The following is an 11,723-nucleotide window of genomic DNA, read 5'->3' as shown; positions in this document are numbered from 1 at the left end:
GGACTTCTCTAAATGTCTCATTATCACCCACACCTTATCTGCCCTTTTAATTCGACTACAAAACACTGCAATAACCTTCTAATAGCTCTATAATCAAGTTTTCTCAGTCAGACCAGTGTTTCTGCAGTGAGTGGAATAGATTTTATATTGGACTGAACTGTGAAAGACTTCTTGTATAAAACTCTATGAGCACCACCTACTGGTCAATTCAATGATCTTTCTAATAGGGCCTGAAGCACACAAACATACCCACTTACTCATCCCATAAACAACACAAATACATATATGTTCCTCCCTCCTATGTTCTTATGTCCCTTAACTTTAATAAATATTTTAGGTCTTCAGTGATTTGCTGAACACAATTAAAGAGACTGGACCAAGTGAATCTCAATAAATTGATATGACTTATTTATTTGCTATATAACTTTTACATAGAAATGCGCTTTGTGTAATAAAAAAGCGTTTGGATATATTTTAGACATTTTCTGAGATTTTACAAAAGCAAGCCCACACTGCCCCCCTCTGGCCTCTAGTAAAACTAAACCCAGTGACTGATCTGACCACCAAAATGATTTGCATTCAGAGTTACAGAACATGGACAAGTGAAAATATGCATTGTCATACTTCAAAACAACAATGTCCATTATATGCTATGGCAAATCAAATATCCAGGTATACAGAATAAGCATATTCCTAGCACATTTTATTTTAAAATGAAAAGAGATTATTCTAAACATCATTTGAAAGGAATTTGAATTGTCACGTGGTGTACTTTATCAAAGTAATACGGAAATGTCCAAAGTGCTTGTCTAGCAAAAACTGAAACCTGCTGCTATTTGTGATTCATTCCGAGAGATGCAGTAAATTTATATGTCCTCATCCACCCACCCGAGTCTAAAGAAAACCTTTTGCAAACACTGCATGCATGCAGACCAAAAAAAAAAAAAAAAAACTCTACACATAAGCATTTAAACACATCAACCTCTCTCCTACCCATTTCCTTTCCTATTTCTCTCATAAGCACAAAAGCACTAAACTGGATGGAAAATATGTGGTTAAGATTCATATATTTTTAACTGTGAATAAAACAAGACCTTTTCATAACAAATACACAGACAGTGTGATTAAGTAAAAGTCCTTTGAAAAGAAATTCTGTTGCTTTGAATATTTAAATGCTTTTTTTTTTTTTTTTTTAACAGGCAGATCTAACATGCACCAATCTGAAAGAAAGTAATAAACAGAAAAACAAATTTGTACATTACTACCGAGGAGTAACGTCTTTTTTTTCTTTGTAGTATTAAGATTATTTTTAAAAATGAAAAAAATAAGTTTGATTGTCACAAGCAAACACACTGTCATACTCAGCATGGAGTGTGTTTTGGAGAAACTGGGTTAATTGTAAAAATAAGTAAAAATAATAAATGTGGCAGTAATTCAGTTTAAGAGAAATATACACCTTAAAATAGACACCACTTCACACAGGAAACCTACTTGCACATCCTGTTATTTAGATCATCGCTGTGTCCACAAAGACTGTACTAACACACACTTATATTATAGGTAAGTAACTGAGTACCAGAATAAAAATTCAGGTTTACATTTTTTAGCTCTTAAAAAATATAAATGTAAAAATATTTAAGTATGTAATTACATATATTTTACATTCAGATATAGTTAAAGTCCTCTAACTTGAATAATTACATGTGATGTAATATGACAAAAAATAATAATAATAAAAATTCTTATATTTGGAAAGTTTCAGAATCCACCTCAGTTCTGTTTTAGGTCTATTCAGTTTGTGTTCTGACCTGAGCGTAAGTACTGAAGTCAGAACTCTGCACTCGCTTTGTCTTGCGTTGCTTTTGTCTCTTGGTGATCACTTCTAAAGATGCATAACACACCTCTTCATCTGCACACTGAAAGTAAAATCAATAAATGAATTTTTCAGTTTTTAGAAAAAGAGTCAATGTATGCAATGAATCTGCATGATAATATTTTTCATACCTCAGCTGTATTTATGCCTTTTAACTTATCCTTCTGATCTGTCGCAGCATCTGCAATGGATTGTTAAAGTAGATCATCCCTTACATACATAAATGCTTTAAAGTGCATGAAATTTTGGTTATGTTACATTTCAGTTTCTAGCATTACTGTTAAATTTTGTGTACTAAATTTGGTTTCTCATCCAAAGTATGGTAACTGAAAAAAGCTGTTGACCTGTATTTTAAAATAAACACACACACGCAAACAAAGGATCGTGAATTAGTGAATAATTACCTGTAGTTTTCTTACAACAGAGGCAGTACACACAGATGGAGGAGAGAAGAACACACACTGGACACACGCTGACCAGCAGCGTCCAGCAGAGCAGACAGTTGGAGGTGGTGTCCAGGGGCCCAGAACAGGAAGATACTTGCTCAACTAAACATAAACAAATTATATTATTTTTTTATTATTTTTCTTCACTGAGAAAGGAAAAGTTCCCCAGAATTACAAAATTGATGATATAATAACTGTCAGAAGTGTTTTCTTACCTTTTAAAGAGAGACGAGTTGTTTGGTTTCCATAATAGTACACTTTTGATGAGGAGATGATGCCTTTTGCATCTTTTGTTATATTATTCTCTACTGTTTTACAGTAATACAGTCCCAGATCAGAGACACTGATGTTAATAATATGTAGATCATAGGATTTACTGTAGGGGTTGTGAATAAATTTGAATCGCGAAAATATCTTGAGGTACAGTTTGCTAAAATGTATTATGAGAGACGGTTGATTTTCATGAGAGCAGTTTCTTATCCACACAACGATAGAACCAAGAGTTATAGAGCGATCACAGTAGAGAGTGATGTTGTCTCCTGGTCTGACTTTCATCTCCACTTCTTCTCCATAGATTATTTTCTGAGAGAACAGTAAGATGTCTGTAAAAGCACATCATAACTTCATGTAACCAACCTGTACGATTATACCAAAATATTCACATAAGTGGCTTTTTTTTTTTCTAAAGAAGTATAGGTTTTCTTACACAAGAGCACGATGAGAGCAAGTATTGTCTTCTCCATCTCAGTCAGTGATTGTGCGTGATAGTGACATTGACACTGGTGAGGGTCTTAATGCACATGTCAACTTCTATCTGATTGGTCCACGCCAATGGAAAGCTTGACCTAAAATGGTCTGCGTCATGATGGGTTGGCAGAAAATTGGCGTGGTTTTTATTTTTTGGAAGTAACAAAGAGTTACCTTATAGACTTTTTTGTTGTTGTTTTTTGTTTGTTTCTTTGTTTTTCACTAATTAGGCTTTGTGATCAGGCACCTGATTGGTTCATAAAAATTTAACTCTTCAAGATAACTTTTGTTTATCTGATAGATATGTTTAACTATGGATTTGATTCAGACAAAAAGATAAGGCATCCTTATTTGAGGCAATTTGCAGTTTGCATATCAAATTCAATTAGTCAATTCATTCCTCTCATGAGTTTGTGAATCGAAGTTCACTTATAAAATGATTGTGGTTCTTTGTATTTTTGTAATGGGTTCAATGCAACATCTAAACATGTCAAAACAGGAAACCCACAAGTCTTTCCTTCAGACCACTTACAAACACATTTGCAACTCGTCATGAAACTTTCACTTCACATCTCAACTTAGTGGATCATTGGTCACCAAGCACAAGTTTCCATTAGCTTTTGTGTGGTTTTCTGTTTCAGTTGAAGTGCAGATATTTGCATGAGAGAAGTTAGAGGCTAAAATAACTGCTGCTATAATGCTCTATACTGTTGTTAAACTGACACTGATGGATGTCCACTGATCTGGAATTAGCTACATTTAATTATGAGACGGTGTAATTTAATATAATACAAGTGAAGATGAATAAATCTTGCCCAACTACGAACGATAATGAAAAGTGTAATATCAGCAAGACTAACTGGTCCTCGTGGGTCAGATATGTCTATGTGAGTATAAAAACAACAAGTTCTTTAATATTAAATGGAGTGAAAAATTATGCATGTGTCTCTGACAGCATTTCCCCCATTTAGAAAAACTTGTGAATAAACTATTTTCTTGCTTAAAATGTACTTTAAAAAAAATTAGCAAGAAAAATGTTTGCAAATATTTGAAAATGATTAAAAGAATATTGAAAAAGCTGAGCATGATTTGAATAAACATAGATAGATAGATAGATAGATAGATAGATAGATAGATAGATAGATAGATAGATAGATAGATAGATAGATAGATAGATAGATAGATAGATAGATCTGCAATGTGCTTAAAGAGCTTCTCTTAAGTAGCCTACTTCCTCAACAAACAGGAAGCACAACCACAAATAGGCCAACTTTATGTCTCAGCAATGATACAGATGCATGTTGTTCAGTGTGTTCAGCACTGGGAGCTGTCCAATGTGCTAAACAGCTTATACTGAAGGCAGTCAGTCTGCAAAAACAAAAGCTTTTGGAATGTTTTACTCTACATTTCATTCTGACACAGGAACCCACTTCCACATTCTGATACTCAAACTGTGTGACCTCAAAAACTGTGTGGAAATGTACTAAAAAGTGTGAATGTACTTTATTTGTCAATAGTTATAAAGAAGAAGAAGAAGAAGAAGAAGAAGAAGAAGAAGAAGAAGAAGAAGAAGAATTGCTTCATATTTTTCATCTATGATTTAATCACAGACAAACATTTTAAATAAACTTGTCATTAAAATAATATTTCTGTTTGGACAGGAGTGTAAGAAATCTGCTTGTGTTTTCTTGTGTGAACCTTATTTTTTTTTTTTTGTCTCCTGGTCATCAAGTCTACAAATCCATAACACTCGTCACCATTATTCTCCTGTAATTAAAATGTATGTTTTGATTTCAATATATAACATATTTATTACAGTATAGTACATTTTAAGCTGTTTTTACTTGTAACATTAACTATCAATGCATTAATACATTTACTAAAAATAAGCAATATGTTTGTTACTGTATCTATTAATATTTGATACTGTAAGTTAATATAAAATAGATATGTTCACAGATACTTCATATAAGCTCAGATACATTAAATTAACAGATCATATTAACAGTTCATGTTAGTTCATGTTATTTTTTTGTTATTATTTCATTCATTCATTCAATCATTCATTCATTCATTTTCAACATTATTGTAAAGTGGTACCCATTTTTTTTTATTTTTTTTTTTTTTTTTTTTATCTACGGGAAAAAAAGAGCCAGTAATTGAAAAATTACATATTGTAGATAAACTTGTTTATGTTGGTCATACCTCGATATTTCTACCTTTCAGCTTGTGTTTTGGATCAGTTACAGAATCTAAAATTAAATATTTAAATTATAGCATTATAAAAATAATTAAACTTTTGTAAACACGATGGCTTTTCTTTTATTTTTTTCTTGTGAGGGGGTTTGGTGCCATGGTATCTTTGTTTCCAGGTGGAACGTGACATACATGTCTCGTGGAAATCCGGTAGAATTCAACCACTCCTGAAGTGTTTCCACTTTTGTGTCCCATATGCATCAGACGTCTGGCCAACTGTCCATGGGCATGACATCTGAGGCTGAGACTACCCTACCTGCAAAATGAAGGATACATTGTGTATGGATGGTGAAGTTCAAGTGAACATCAACCTGTCTACTCATCTGAAGTATTTACCTGGATTCCCCTACCTGCCTTCAGCAGTTCATCTGTTCTCATATCCTTATTCCTGCAAGTGAAAAGGAAACCAATTAGCATGTGAAGTCATTTGACACTTACCTGGGTTGCTATTTGAAATTCCCCATTGGATCTTTCTGTTTGACTCTCCTGTAAAAGCAAAGACACATTTTCTTGATGAGGAGGTAAAGTTCTCCAGAATTACACAAACAACGATGTAATGTCTAACAAGTGTGTTCTTACCTTCCAGAGAAAAATTAGTTGTTTAGTTTCCATAATTGTACACTTCAGATGAGGAGATTAAGTCTTTTACATATTCATCTCCGGTTTTTACACAGTAGTTCAGTCCCAGATCAGGGACCTTGATGTTAGTAATATGTAGGATTTACTGTAGGGGCTGTGGAAAAAGCTGTGTCGCTGAAATATTGAGGTTTGTTGTGAGAGGCTTTATTTTCATGAAAGCAGTTTCTTATCCATACAGTAAGAGAACCAAGAGATGGAGAGCAGCCACAGTAGAGTGTTGTCTCCTGGTCTGACTTTATTGTGACATATTTTCTAAAAAAGAACAGGTTAGACATCTGTACAGACACAAAATAACTGAAGTTATACAATATATACCGGAGCATCTCAGTAAATTAGAATGTCGTGGAAAAGTTCATTTCAATAATTAAACTCAAATTATGAAACTCATTTATTAAATAAATTCAATGCACACAGAATGAAGTAGTTTAAGTCTTTTGGTTCTTTTAATTTTGATTTTTAATTTGGCTCACATTTGACAAAAACGCTGATGTCTGGTGATGTCTATGGGCTGCAGACTCACTGCTCTGACTGCATGCAAGAGATCTGCAACTAAATATTAGCTTTTGGTCTTTTACATCTGCCTTCAATTCAACCGTCAATACTTATGCTCACATCAAATAGTGGGATGAACTCTATTTGGTAAAATATGTATTTGTCGAAAGACCTAATAATAAATTTGACATTCTGTAGTTTTGTCGTACTGTATATTTAGTCTTTTAATCATATTTGCAAAAGCCTTGCCTCCACAGCAGAGAAGGCAATTTTGTCTTTACTGTTCCAATACTTATGGAGGGCACTGTATAATGCCCCCCGATTGCGGAGTATTTTTCCATGCCAGTCTCGATGTCACACTGTGACTTTTTGGGGGCGGAACCAAAAGTGGCGAAGGTTGGTTCCGCCCGAAGATTGTTTCCGCCCGGCCCGTATATTACAAACACCGGAACTTCCGGGAAACTCCGGGAGGCAAATTGGGCTGTACGAGGTACAGGTGAGGACAATAAACGCGGCGATCGTGGATTGGACAACGGAGAGAACAGGAAGGGTATAAAAAGAGTCTCAGAAATTCAAACATAGTTCGAGTTGAATCGTTTCAGGCCGATCCGGTGGGCAGTGTAGAGGTTTGGGCAGAGTCAGCATTGGTGAAGGCAGAGGATCTTCACGGGGTGAAGAAGGAGACAAGGACACTACTAACTGGGCTGAGTATACAACATTTATTGATGTTTGATGAGACCATCTATAGATAAACTACTGATGTGTTGGAGTCACAGTCATAGGAAGTACTCACCTGAAGTAACGTCAAGGGCGATCTCCAGCAACTGAAAACCGATGGTGTGAAGAGGATTGGACAGCTAGAAGGAGAAGGAGACGGAGACAAAGGAAGAGTGTTATCGTTCATTTGTGAGTACTATTGGACAGCGCATTGTACATCATTGGGGAGAGTGCATTATCCAGCGTCTGTTGTGAGCATCTGGTAAATAGGCCAGCGGCCCCATTACGGAGCAGAGTTTTGGGTGAGCCGGGAAGTAAGAGTACAGGAAGCCGCAGGTAGTCGTGACGACAACGTTATTCCTCCGGCCCTTCATCTATCAACAACGCCCAACGAAACCCCAGGATAAGTCCTAGTAAACCGTGGTTCTGACCCTATTTCACGTAGAGTGTGTGGAGTGCAGTTGGTGAGTCCTTGTCTTTGCTGTGAGTGTGTACACTTGAAATCTTGCAGTGTTATGCTGTGGTTGTGTTGTCAGTAGCCACCCTAGACTGGATGAGTCGTGGGGGAGACCAGTGACCGTTGAGGCTGGTGAAGCGCCATTTTCATCTATATGCCATTTTGCGACCCCTGCATGGAGACCCAAATGTAACGTCCTGTCTAGACCCTTTCAGAATACCCTGGCTCTGTGGAAGCGGTGGTGAAGAATACACGTAAGCAAGACTGGTGTGAGTAAAAGCCAAAATTATACCTATATGCAAGGAGGAAGTTTTACTGTTGCAAATTAGCTGTGTGGATTTACTTTACCTGTTGTGGAGCCTCTTCAAAGGTTCACCCCGGTCCAGATCCCTTAAACTGCAAATAGAAGAGAGGAGAGGGAAGCGTTCGGCCCGGTGCGACAGTGTTTAACTTTCCCCGACGCACAGGAAATCCCTGTGGAGGCCTGCGCTACGACGATTTACTACTCCAGGTCTGACAGTTCATCTACTTACTGTATCGCAGTATTTCACCGTAAGCCCACCGCCCAGGAGAAGTATTCTAGGAGAATAGAGCCCCAGTTGCCTGTGGAATACTTACCTTTGTCCATTGCTACGAATCACTAAAGGGAGAATAGAGCACCAGTTGCCTGTGAAATACCTACCTTTGTCCATTGCTACGAATCACTAAAGTGAGAATAGAGCCCCAGTTGCCTGTGGAATACTTACCTTTGTCCATTGCTACGAATCACTAAAGGGAGAATAGAGCCCCAGTTGCCTGTGAAGTACCTACCTGTGATGTCCCCCGCAGTTTGAGTGACCTCTCTCTTGCAGTGCCATTGGAGTTCTGTGTCGCGGGTTGGCGCTCACCTCGGAGTGTGCAGAAGGGGAGGCGCCGCCCGAGCACCCTGTACGAAGAGATCGGAGGAACAAGTCATTTATCAGCCAGTCGTATGGACCCAAGTAACAGGTAGCCACTCTCACCGGATCGATTATTCATTGTGTGTTTCACTCTGCCTTCAGGAGAAAAGAAGGGCGCCACGAGTCAACAAAAGCCCAAAGAGGAGGACTAAGGGTTTTCGAAAGGGACAGCGGAGCTTCGTCCCCCTCTTCCCTCTGAGGACATACTAACCCTCGCCGCATAGTCCTCTCCGGCCCCTTTCTCCTCTTGCTGAACAGAGACGATAATTTTAAGATTTACCTCCCCCTCCCTGAATTATTTTAATTAATTTAAATAAAGTTGTTTTAATATTACTTACGCTTGGTCTGTCTGGTCATTGGGGTTGCTTTGGGACCTCCTCGAGGTGGAAACTAGGAAGGGGCGTGACTTGCAACATCTGTGGTCCGCTCCGACCTGTGACAGATATTGGCGTAGTCGGCAGGGCTTCACCTCGAGTTGAGCGACCAGGGTCCCCCAATGACCGACAACGAATTGCCAGAGGCCCCACCCCGTGTCATGCCAGTGTTTATGGGAAACCCCTGGGTGCAGAAATACGGCGGCGTAGAGTCCGAAGTACGCCGGTCCGAATGGAAAGCCCAAATCGAATACTTGGCCAGCCTCCAAGGGCTGAGTGCTGCACCACGGCTGCAGTTTGTGTTGAATTCACTAGAGGGAGAAGCCCGGCGTGAAGTACAGGCCGCCCCAGAAGCTGTCCGAGCCATCGCCCAGACCATTTTTCAATTCCTCACTGAACAATATGGCGATACCACCCCAGTTGCTGTCCTCCGAGCTCAGTTCTTCGCTTGTAAACAAGGCCCCCGTCAACCCAGTAGGGCTTTTGCACTGAGACTACGAGAGCAGTTCACACGATTACAGGGACGTCCAGATCATGGGCTGGGAGATGGGGAAACCTTATTGAGAGACCAGTTCCTACTGGGGTTGAGAGAAGGCCCTGTACGTCAGAGTCTGAGAGTCCAGTTTCGGAGAGACCCCGGGCTTACCTTCGAAGACCTTAGGAAGGAGGCGGTGGCACTGGAAAGCGATGAGGCTGAGGTGAAAGACCCTCCGGTGTGTGCAGCCGTAAGTGGGTCTGCGACGGCGGCCCCAGAGGTAACGGATTGGAAACAGGCCTTGAAATTGGAACTCCTGAAGGATGTCCGAGACCAAATGTCCGAACTGTCTAAAACGTTGCTGGGAGAGCTACGCCTGGGACATGCAAGAGAGGAGGTGAGACCTATCCCCCGAGATCGGGTGTATTCGGATGGAGGCCGAGAGCCAGTCAGACGTCCCAACCGGCCTAGCCGGCCTCGGTTCGAGTGGGATGAGCAGGGGACGCCGATATGTCACCGCTGTGGGGAGCCGGGCCATTATAGTCGACAGTGTGGGCCCCGAAGAGCTTCGGAGGGGGGTTTTTAGGTCAACCGGCCACAGTGGGTCGTGTGGTCGGGACCCCCTTAGAAGACCCGTCTGAAGGAGCTGACTCCAGGAGTGGGATGATCGGGCATAGCCCAGTGGTGGAGGTCCAAGTGTGTGGCGTCAAGATTCGGTGCCTCGTCGATACAGGCTCACAGGTTACCCTATTCTCCGAAAGTCTGTCTCACGAATTATTTGGAGAGCAAGGTGTACATGGAGGAGAGGCCCCCTGGCTCACCCTGAAAGGAGCAAACGGCCTGGACATCCCTTACATTGGCTATCGGCTGGCGGATTTGGAGATCCATGGAGTGGTAGTGCCCCAGAAAGGAGTGATCATCGTCCAAGATCATTGTTTGGGCACATACAGGGCTATCTTAGGTATGAACGTCCTCTCGGAGTGCTGGGAGGAATTATTTCGGGCAGGGCCCGTTCAGAGAATACCGCCGGCCGAACGACCCAAGTGGGAACGTGTTGTGGCCGACTGTCGCCGGGTGCAAATGACCAAGGTCCGGAGGGACCGGGAAGAAGTTGGTGGAGTGGCGTGTCGCTTCGCATTGTGTGTGCCGGCAGGGAGTGAAGCCATAGTGTGGGCGAGGGTCCCACAACGAGAAGGTGAGCCCGAAGACTGGGTGTTGGTAGAACCTCATGTGGATTGTCAGCAGGTAGAAGTGGCCCGATGCCTGACGGTGATCCGACGAGGAAGAGTCCCAGTTAAAGTTCGTAATGAGAACCCCTACGCCGTACATTTGCACAGACATCAAAGGTTGGCAAGGATAACAACGGTCGAACCCCATCAGGTGCGAGAGGGAAGAGATGTAAGCTTCCGCCAGGTGCGCCCTGCTGTAGTCGAGGTGGCCCTGACTCAAGTGGACCCGCCACCCAAGGCCACTAGAGAAGGCATGCCCGGCCATCTGGTGGGTGAGCCTCTGAAAGGGGAGGATTTGGAACAGGCACAGACACGTAAGCTGCAAGAACTGCTTAAGAAATGGCAGCACGTTTTTTCCGCCCACTATGAGGATTATGGGTGCACCAAAGTGGTAAAACACAGTATCCCTACGGGAGAAGCTGGACCGAGTCGAGAGAGGTATCGGCCGATACCGCCCACACTATACACCGAGGTGCGTACCCTACTGCAGGGCATGCTTGGCCAGGGAATCGTCCGGGAGAGTAGTAGCCCATGGGCGGCACCTATCGTGTTGGTACAAAAGAAGACCGGGGCTTGGAGGTTCTGTGTTGACTATCGAAAGCTGAATCAGGTAACAAAGAAGGATGCTTTCCCCTTACCTCGAATTGAAGACTCCCTTGCTAGCCTGACACAATCGGCGTGGTACTCCACATTGGATTTGGCCAGTGGCTACTGGCAGGTGCAGGTGGAGGAGGCCGACCGGGAGAAGACCGCCTTTACGACCCCATTCGGCCTTTTTGAGTGGGACCGGATGCCCTTCGGCCTTTGCAATGCCCCCGCAACGTTTCAGCGGCTAATGCAGCGGTGTTTGGGAGGTCAATTGATGGAATCAGTGCTTGTTTAATTGGATGATGTGATTGTTTACTCCCCAGACTTCGAGTCCCATCTACAACATCTCGAGAAGGTCTTCCAAGCGATGGAGAAGTACGGGTTAAAGTTGCAGCCCGACAAGTGCCATCTCTTGCGGCGGGAGGTCAAGTTTCTGGGCCATGTGGTGAGTGCCACGGGAGTTTCGGTGGACCCAGAGAAAGTGTCTGCAGT

The 11,723-nt window shown here is 41.7% G+C and overlaps 1 long non-coding RNA gene across 1 annotated transcript; it reads left to right on the top strand.

Annotated features, from left to right (window-relative positions):
- Window positions 1-7,551: 7,551 nt before the first annotated feature.
- Window positions 7,552-8,698, top strand: LOC127948701 (uncharacterized). The gene is made up of 2 exons (XR_008152151.1): window positions 7,552-8,138; window positions 8,479-8,698. It is a non-coding gene; the product is annotated as an uncharacterized LOC127948701 (long non-coding RNA).
- The last annotated feature ends 3,025 nt before the right edge of the window (window positions 8,699-11,723 follow it).

Source organism: Carassius gibelio, chromosome B1 (assembly GCF_023724105.1).
Source record: "Carassius gibelio isolate Cgi1373 ecotype wild population from Czech Republic chromosome B1, carGib1.2-hapl.c, whole genome shotgun sequence".
NCBI lineage: Eukaryota > Metazoa > Chordata > Actinopteri > Cypriniformes > Cyprinidae > Carassius > Carassius gibelio.
This window is presented reverse-complemented; position numbering and strand designations above follow the sequence as displayed.